This window comes from Mustela putorius, unplaced genomic scaffold, assembly GCF_011764305.1.
Source record: "Mustela putorius furo isolate JIRA1106 unplaced genomic scaffold, ASM1176430v1.1 tig00003969_pilon_pilon_pilon, whole genome shotgun sequence".
Classification (NCBI taxonomy): domain Eukaryota; kingdom Metazoa; phylum Chordata; class Mammalia; order Carnivora; family Mustelidae; genus Mustela; species Mustela putorius.
Genome location: NW_025422112.1, coordinates 1,132,790 through 1,141,041, shown reverse-complemented (window position 1 = coordinate 1,141,041; position 8,252 = coordinate 1,132,790).

Here is an 8,252-nt window from a genome sequence, read left to right as displayed (position 1 = left end):
TTTTGAAAGATCTTGCATTTTAAAAGTGAATTAAATAAAAGTATATAAGTGTTTGAAAGCAAACATACCAACTGTACTGGAAAAAATAATTAAAAATACATATTCTGCTATCAGTAATTATTTTAAATGTAAATGGATCAAATTCACCAATCAAAAGATAGAGATCAGAAGAATAGATTAGAAAGCACTATCCAACTATATATGTCCATGAGACTCACCTTAAATCCAAAGATACAAATAAGATGAAAGTGAAAATATGGAAAATGATATTCCATGCAAATAAAAAACAAAAGAGATCAAGGATGGCTATACTAATATCAGACAAAACATATTTTAAGTCAAAAAGATTATAAAATACAAAGAAAGACATTATATATTAATAAAAGTTTTGACACAGCAAGAATATAACAATTATAAATATTTATACACCTAATAACAGACCATCAAAATATGGAGCAAACTGACATAATTGAACTGAGAAGGAGTTCTGTGATAACAGTGGGAGATTTTAATACCCCATTTTCAATAGTGAATAGAACAACCAGACAGAAGATAAGTAAGGAAATAGGAAAATTGAACAATACAATAAACCAATTAGATGTAACACATATAGAAAACTCTACTTAACAATCACAGAATACACATGCTTCTCAAGTACACATGGGACATTTTCTAGGACCATATATCAAGCCACAAATTAAGCCCGTATCAATTTTAAAAGTTATTGTATAACGTGACTTCTCTTTTGATGCTGTGGATAAAGTCAGGAATGAATAACAAAAACAAAGCTGGAAAGTTCACAAATTTGGGGGGTAAAAAACAATCCATTCTTAAACAGTCAATAGACCAAGGAATAAATCACAAGAGAAATTAGAAAATACTTACAGATGAATGAAGACAAAAACACAGTATACCAAAACTTAAGGGACACAGCAAAAGAAATTCTAAGGGAGAAATAATTATAAATGCTTTTATTAAAAAACAAGAAAGATCTAAAATCAAAAACCTGATTTACAACTTGAGAAACTAGAGAAAGAGGAAGAAACTAAATCCAAAGCTAACAGAAGGAAATAATAAAGATTACAGTAGAAATAAATGAAATACAGAACAGAAAAAGAGTAGAGAAAAATCAATAAAACCAAAATTGGCTCACTGAAAAGATAAACAAATTGACAAACCTTTAGCCACATGGACTAAGACAAAAAGAAGACTCAGTTGCTAAAATCTAAAAGTGGGGTTTTTACTACTGATTTTATAGAAATAAAATGAATTATGAGAGAGTACTATAGACAATTGTACCACAACATATCAGATAACCTAAATTCAGTGGGCAAGTTCCTAGACACACAAAACCTATCAGAACCAAATCATGAAGAAATAGAAAATCTGACTACACCTATAACTACTAAAGAAATTGAATCATTAATCAAAAGTCTCCCAACAAAGAAAAGTCCTGACCTGGTTGTTTACTAGTGAATTTTTCCAAGAATTTAAAGAACTAATACTAATTCTTCTCAAACTACTCTGAAAAACTGAAAAGGAGGAATGTTTCCTAACTTATTCTTTGAGGTCAGCATTACTTTGATACCAAAGTCAGACAGTGACACTAAATGAAAGGAAAACTACAGACCAATATTCCTTATGAACGTGGATTTTAAAAATCCTTAATAAAATACAAGCAAACCAAAATTGCCAGTATATTAAAGGGATTATACATCATGACCAGTGATATTTATTCCTGGAGTTTCAACATACTTAAAAAAAAAAAAAAATCAATCCACACCACATTAACAGGTGGAAAGGAAGAATAAATATCACATGATCATCTCAATTGATGCAGAAAAAGACTTCATGAAATTTTTTAAATTTTGTACTTTAAAAGACCAATCAACAGAATAAAAGGCAACCCATAGAATAGAAGAAAGTATTTACAAAGCCTATACCTAATATGAGATTAATATCCAAAATACGTGGAGAATTCCTAAAAGTCAGCAATTACAAACCAAACAATTCAATTTAATAAAAATTCAAAGGACTTGAATAAACACTTCCCTAAAAGAGATATACAATATCTGTATACAGATATACAAATGACCCATAAGCACAGGAAAATATGCTCAACATTAAGAAGATGCAAATTAAAACTACAGTGAGATACTACTACCTCACACCCACTAGGATGGCTACTACCAGCAAAGAAAGAAAGAAAGAAAAAGAAAGGAAGGAAGGAAGGAAGCAGCAAACATTGGTGAGGATATGGAGGAAGCATTCACTATTGGTGAGACATAAGGTGATACAGCCCCTATGGAAAACAATATAATGGTTCTTCAAAAAAATGAATATGTAATTACCATATGATCCAGAAATTCCATTTCTGGTTATATACCTAAAAGAATTGAAAACAGGGTCTTAAAAAGATATTTATATACCCATGTTCATAGTAAAATTATTCTCTGTTGTGGACTGAATGTTAGTGTCCTTCCAAAAAATCATGTAGAAATCCTAATCTCCAATATGATGGTCTTAGGAGATAGGACTTTGGGGAGGTAATAGGACATGGAGGTGGACCTTCGTGAATGGAATTATAACGTCCTTATAAAAAAGACCCCAATTAGCTCTCTTACCTTGTGTACCACATGAGTACAGATAGAAGATGATCAAATATGAACCAAAAACTGGTCATCCTTGAATCTGCTAGGACATTAATCTTGGGCTTTCACGACTCCAGAACTGTAATAAATAAGTTTCTGATGTTTATAAGCCACCCAGAGTGTGGTATTTTTGTTACAGAAGTCCAAACAGACTAAGACTTTCACAGTAGCTAAAATATGGAAGAAACCCAAGAGTCCATCCACAGATGAAATATAAGCAAATTGTTCTATACATATACAATGGAATATTATTCAACCTTGAAAAGAATGGAAATTCTGATGTATGCTACAACATGGCTGAACCTTAAGGACATTGTGTTAAGTAAAATGAGCCAGCTGCAATAAACAAACAAACAAACAAATATAAAATACACACACACACAGACACACACACACACACTGTATGATTCCACCTATATGACGTACTTGGAGTAGTAAAATCGTAGGAATAGAAAGTGGAACGGTAGTTTCCAGGAGCTAGAGTAAAGGGGAAATGGGGAATCATTTTCTACTTGACAGAGAATTTAAATTTTAAAAGATGGAAAGGGTTCTGGAGACAGATGGTGGTGATGGCAGCATATTTTGAAGTATTTAATACCACCAAATAATACATTTTAAAATGGGTAAGTTGATAAATTTTATGTTGGCAAATTTAACCACAATGAAGAAAATTGGAAAGAAAATACATTAATCCTGATAACATCTTTGCATATAATGATCAACATTATCTAAATGGACAATATTGTATTTAAATTTGATTAGCAGCATCCATAGAATATCTTCCTAAAATTTTTTTAATATTTCAATTCCAAGTCTGTCAGATTTCCTTTTTTACTTACATTCCATAATGGCATAATGGCAAGGAAAGCCAGCAAACAAGAGATAGTCGAAGATGGCAGAGAAGTAGGAGATCTTAGTTTTGTCTGATCCCAGGAATTCAGTTAGATAACTATCAAATCATTCTGAACACCTGTGAACTCAACCAGAAATCTAAGAAAAGAACAGTTACAAATCTATAAATAGAAAAGTGAGGAGGTGCAAGGAAGTGAATCTGAGGCAATATATGGGAAGATAAACTGCAGGGGGAGGGACCCCCTCCATAAGCATGTTTCTGAAAAGTGGTATAGAAGTGGAGAACAAAATCAGAAATTTCTTTTTTTTTTTAAGATTTTATTTATTTGACAGGCAGAGATCACAAGTAGGCAGAGAGGCAGGCAGAGAGAGAGGAGGAAGCAGGCTCCCTGCTGAGCAGAGAGCCTGATGCGGGGCTTGATCCCAGGACCCTGGATCATGACCTGAGCCAAAGGCAGAGGCTTTAACCCACTGAGCCACCCAGACGCCCCCAAAATCAGGAATTTCAGAAGTCTGCTCCTGTCCCTGCCTGAAAGGTCCTCTGGTGGTGAAGTAGGGTGGAATCCTAGGTGGGACAGTGTGGTCTCAGGAGCCCCATGGTCACAGAAAGAATGGGGGTGCCTGAGTGTGGCAGAGTTCCCAGGCATCAGAGAAGGGAAGCCAGCTATAATCACTGAGCCCAGGAGTGGGCTTTCAGCTCGGGGTTGCCATATACTGCAAAATGCAGCACAGTTTGGTGACTGCTCTCCTGGAACGGGTCTGGTAAGTGCAGAACCCATGAGATTCCCCTTCCTCCCCAAGGAGGGCAGGATTTACAGGGTTTGGAGACTCCAAATGAGGTTGATTGCCTGAGATAGAAACAGGCTGGGTGAGCACAGCATGTGGATGGAGACCACAATTCTGCCCATGGCAGAGATACCTGAGAATTAATGCAACATACCCCTCACCCAGAAGAGGACCAGCAAGAATACTAGGCTAAGACCAAGTTCACCAATCATAAAGAACTGCAAAACTCCAGCACCAGAGGAAAACAGTATATAGAATTCATACTTTTTTCCCCAAGATTCTTTAGTCTTTCAATTTCTATCTTTCCTTTTTCAACTGATTTCTTATTTTATTGACTCTTTTTTAAAAGCCTTTTTAATTTTCATTTTTACAGTTACATTCTATCCTTTCCTCATATTTAATTTATTTTTGTGTATATATGTATATATATATTTGTGTGTGGAGATTATATATATATATATATATATATATATATATAGCTTTCTTTACAATATGAGGATTCAATTTCTTCTAAAAGACAGACCAAAATACACTCAGAACATAGTGCATTGCTCTGTTCTGCTCACCTGTCTTTTTATATTCCTTCTTTTTTTTTCTTCTGTCTTTTAATTTTCATTTTTATGGTTACTTTCTATCCTGTCACTGTATTTAATTTTATTTTTGTACCTATATAAATTTTTTTCTTTATAATTTTGGGATGCAGTATTCTAACAAACAGACCCAAAACTACAGAATATAGTGTATTGCTCTGCTTTGTTCAACTGTCTGATTATATTCTCTCTCTCTCTCTCTCTCTTTTTTCTTTGATTTCTAATTTTTTTTATTTTGGATTTCTTCTGATTTGTTTAGGGAATATTTCCCTGGAATTATTTTAGTATTTTTTTCTCTCATTCATCTATTCTTCTCTAAACAGAATGAAAACATGGAGAAACTCACCTCAAAAAAGAGAACAAAAGGCATTACAGACTGTCAGAGACCTAATCAATATAGATATAAGTTAGATGGTGGACTAGAGTTCAGAATAATGACTATAAAGATACTACCTAGGCTTGAAGAAGGCAGAGAAGACAATAGCAGAGAACTTCCTTAATCTGCAGACGGAAACAGGCATTCAAGTACAGGAGACACAGAGAACACCCCTCAAAATCAATAAAAAAGGTCAACACTCCAACATGTAATAATAAAACTTGCAAATCTCAGAGACAAAAAGAAAATCCTGAAAGCAGCTTCAGAAAAGAGGTCCATAACCTACAAGGGTAGAAGCAGTAGACTGCTGGCAGACCTATCCACAGAGTCTTGGCAGGCCAAAAAGGTCAGGCAAGATATATTCAGGTGCTAAAGGAGAAAAATAAGCAGCCAAGAAAACTTTATCCAGCTAGCCTGTCATTCAAAATAGAAGGAGAGATAGAAAGCTTCCAGAACAAACAGAAACTAAAAGAATTTGTGATCACCAAATGAGGCCTACAAGAAATATTAAAGGGAATCCTTTAAGAGGAGAGAGTCCAGAATCTATAAAGAACTTAGCAAACTCAACACCCAAAGAACAAATAATCCAATCAAGAAATGGGCAGAGGACATGAACAGACATTTCTGCAAAGAAGACATCCAGATGGCCAACAGACACATGAAAAAGTGCTCCATATCACTCGGCATCAGGGAAATACAAATCAAAACCACAATGAGATATCACCTCACACCAGTCAGAATGGCTAAAATCAACAAGTCAGGAAATGACAGATGCTGGCGAGGATGCGGAGAAAGGGGAACCCTCCTCCACTGTTGGTGGGAATGCAAGCTGGTGCAGCCACTCTGGAAAACAGCATGGAGGTTCCTCAAAATGTTGAAAATAGAACTGCCCTATGACCCAGCATTTGCACTACTGGGTATTTACCCTAAAGATACAAACGTAGTGATCCAAAGGGGCACGTGCACCCGAATGTTTATAGCAGCAATGTCCACAATAGCCAAACTATGGAAAGAACCTAGATGTCCATCAACAGATGAATGGATCAAGAAGATGTGGTATATATACACAATGGAATACTATGCAGCCATCAAAAGAAATGAAATCTTGCCATTTGCGACAACATGGATGGAACTAGAGCGTATCATGCTTAGCGAAATAAGTCAAGCAGAGAAAGACAACTATCATATGATCTCCCTGATATGAGGAAGTGGTGATGCAACATGGGGGCTTAAGTGGGTAGGAGAAGAATAAATGAAACAAGATTGGATTGGGAGGGAGACAAACCATAAGTGACTCTTAATCTCACAAAACAAACTGAGGGTTGCTGGGGGGAGGGGGTTTGGGAGAAGGGGGTGGGATTATGGACATTGGGGAGGGTATGTGCTTTGGTGAGTGCTGTGAAGTGTGTAAACCTGGTGATTCACAGACCTGTACCCCTGGGGATAAAAATATATGTTTATAAAAAATAAAAAATTAATTAAAAAAAAAAAAAAGAGGAGAGAGAGCCCAAAAGTAACATCGACCAGAAATGAATAGAGGCAATATACAAAAACAGTGACTTAACAGGGAATACAATGGTACTAATTCATTTCTTTCAATAGTTACTCTGAACGTTTTCAATATTCGAAATGTCCCAATCAAAAGACACAAGGTAGCTGATTGGATAGAAAAGCAAGACCTATCAATATGTTGTCTTCAAGACACTCCTTGTAGACCCAAAGATACTTCCAGATTGAAATTGAGGGGGTGGAAAGCTATTTATCATGCTAATGGACATCAAAAGAAAGCTGGGGTGGCAATCCTTATATTAGATAAATTAGATTTTACACCAAAGACTGTAGTAAGAGACTAAGAAGGACACTTTGCTATAATTATAGGGTTTATCCAACAAGAAGATCTAGCAATTGTAAATATTGATGCCCCTAACATGGGAGAAGCCAATTATATAAGCCAATTAATAACAAAAGTAAAGAAACACATCAATAATAATACAATAATAGTTGGGGATTTTAACGTGCCACTCACTGCAATGGAGATCACCTAAGCAGAAGATCAACAAGGAAACAATGGCTTCAAATGACACACACTGGACCAGATGGGCTTCAGAGATATGTTTAGAGCATTGCATCCTAAAGCAAGAGAATATACATTCTTTTCCAGTGCACAAGGAACATTCTCCAGAATAGATCACATGCTGAGTCACAAATCAGGTCTCAACAAGTACCAAAAGATTGGGATCATTCCCTGAATATTTTCAGGCCACAATGCTTTGAAATTAGAACTCAATCACAAGAGGAAATACATCCAAATACATGGAAGCTAAAGAACATCCTACTAAACAATGAATGCATCAACCAGTAAATTAAAGAAGAATTTAAAAGATTCATGGAAACAAGTGAAAATGAAATCACAACTGTTCAAAACCTTTGGGATGTAGCCAAGGTGATCCTAAGAGGGAAGTATATAGCAATACAAGTCTTGCTCAAGAAACAAAAATGGTCTCAAATACACAACCTAACCTATCACCTAAAGGAACTAGAGAAAGAACAGCAAATAAAGCCTAAACCCACCAGGAGAAGAGAAAGAATAAAGATTAGAGCAGAAATCAATGAAATAGAAACCAAAAGAACAGTAGAACAGATCAAGGAAACTAAGAGCTGGTTCTTTGAAAGAATTAAGAAGACTGATAAACCCCTGGCCAGACTAATTAAAAAGAAAAGAGAAAGGACCCAAATAAATAAAATCATGAATGAAAGAGGAGAGATCAAAACCAACACCAAAGAAATACAATTATAAGACCATATTATGAGCAACCGTATGCCAACAAATCAGGCAATCTGGAAGAAATGGATGCATCCCTAGAGATGGATATACTACCAAAACTGAAGCAGGAAGAATTAGAAAACCTGAACAGACCCATAACCAGCAAGGAAATTGAAGCAGTGATCAAAAAATCTCCCAACAAACAAGAGTCCAGGGCTGGATGGCTTCCCAAG